This window comes from Ovis aries, chromosome 1 (assembly GCF_016772045.2).
Source record: "Ovis aries strain OAR_USU_Benz2616 breed Rambouillet chromosome 1, ARS-UI_Ramb_v3.0, whole genome shotgun sequence".
Lineage (NCBI taxonomy): Eukaryota > Metazoa > Chordata > Mammalia > Artiodactyla > Bovidae > Ovis > Ovis aries.
Window position 1 is genome coordinate 236,673,833 of NC_056054.1, and position 1,803 is coordinate 236,675,635.

The 1,803-nt window shown below is 40.1% G+C and overlaps 1 pseudogene; it reads left to right on the plus strand.

Annotated features, from left to right (window-relative positions):
* Positions 1-865: 865 nt before the first annotated feature.
* On the plus strand, positions 866-981 carry LOC114110947 (U2 spliceosomal RNA; annotated as a pseudogene).
* The last annotated feature ends 822 nt before the right edge of the window (positions 982-1,803 follow it).

Sequence of the window (1,803 nt, forward strand, 5' to 3'; positions counted from 1 at the left end):
TCCCAAGTGGCGCTAGTGGTAAAGAACCTGCCTGGCAATGCAGGAGATGTAAGAGATGCGGGTTTGATCCCTGGGTCGGGAAGATCCCCTGGAGGAGGGCATGGGAATCCACACCAGTATTCTTGCCTGGAGAATCCCATGGACAGAGAACCCTGGCAGGCTACAGTCTATAGGGGTGCAAAGAGGTGGACATGACTGAAGTGACTTAGCACATGCATGTGTGGCATAGGGTATATATGGAAAATCTCTGTACCATCTACTTGATTTTGTTGTAAACTTAAAACTTCTCTAAAAAATAAATAAATGGAACAAGAGAAAAAGAGATAAACAAAAGAGGAGAGGGGATCAATGGCCTTCTTATCTTCCTGCCTTGTCTCTGAATAAAATTCCTGGAACTTCAACAGTCCTTTTGAGATCATGAAACAGTGAACATGAAAATGAAATGGGAGTATACTAAATTGGTCAAGCCAAAATGTGAAAATCAGAAACTCTGACTACACCATTGGTGCTGACCCAAGTTTTAGACTCATTGTTCAGTAAAATAATTTCTTTATGATATAACCCCATGTTATTAAAGGTTTACATTAGTTCAATTAAAAGTATATCTGATATACTATTTATAGTGATAATCAAGATAAAAACATGTATTGAAGAATGTTGCTTGAAATTATAGCATATTTTACATTGACTTCTTGAAAGACAGCATGTTTATTAGAAATTTAAAACTATATTCATCCAAAAGATGAACCATGCCTAGTTATAAAATACCTGAAATGCTTTCAGATGCTTTGCTTTTTAAAAACAATTTCTATGAGTTTCTTGCTATGGTAGCACAACTTGAGCAAACATTCAAATATTTTAGTTTATCGCTTCTTGGCCTTTTGGCTAAGATCAATTTTAGTATCTGTTCTTATCAGTTTAATATCTGATAAACTCTGGGAGTTGGTGATGGACAGGGAGGCCTGGTATGCTGCAGTCCATAGGTTCACAAAGAGTTGGTCATGACTGAGTGAATGAACAGAAAAGAGCTGAACTGAATGTCCTCTATCTGAGAACAAATTAAACGGATTTTTGGAGCAGAAAGTTGGAATAGGCTTGCTCAGACAAATACTTTTCTGTGCAAACTCTTCTTGGACTACTGGAGAATTCTAGTGGTAGACTACTAGCTAAAAGTGAAAGTGTTAGTTGTTCGATCATGCCCAACTCTTTATGATCCAATGGACTGTAGCCCGCCAGGCTCCTCTGTCCATGGAATTCTCCAGGCAAGAATACTGGAGTGGGTTGCCATGCACTTCTTCAGGGAATCTTCCCAACCCAGGCATTGAACTCAGGGCTCCTGCATTGCAGGCAGATTCTTTACTGTCTGAGCCACCTGGGAAGAGCCTTAGCTAGCTAGTGAAGTGAAAGTCACTCAGTCATTTCCAACTCGTTGTGACGTCATGGACTATATAGTCCATGGAATTCTCTAGTCCAGAATTCTGGAATGGGTAGCCTTTCCCTTCTCTAGGGGATCTTCCCAACCCAGGGGTTGAACCCAGGTCTCCTGCATTGCAGGCAGTTCTTTGCCAGCTGAGCCACAAGGGAAGCTAGCTAAGCACCTAGCTAAAATCCTCAGAGGTCAATGGACCTCAAACATGACTATTATCCCATCAGTAACAGAAAATAGCTTTTTACATCTTCATTTAAACAGGTAGACTACTATAATCATGGTTCTGAAATGCTTTATTTTCTCATTAAATTAACAGTTTCCCACAGACTTTCAGTCTCTGGTTTTGGGGTTGAGATGGTAGGAGAAGAGCATTT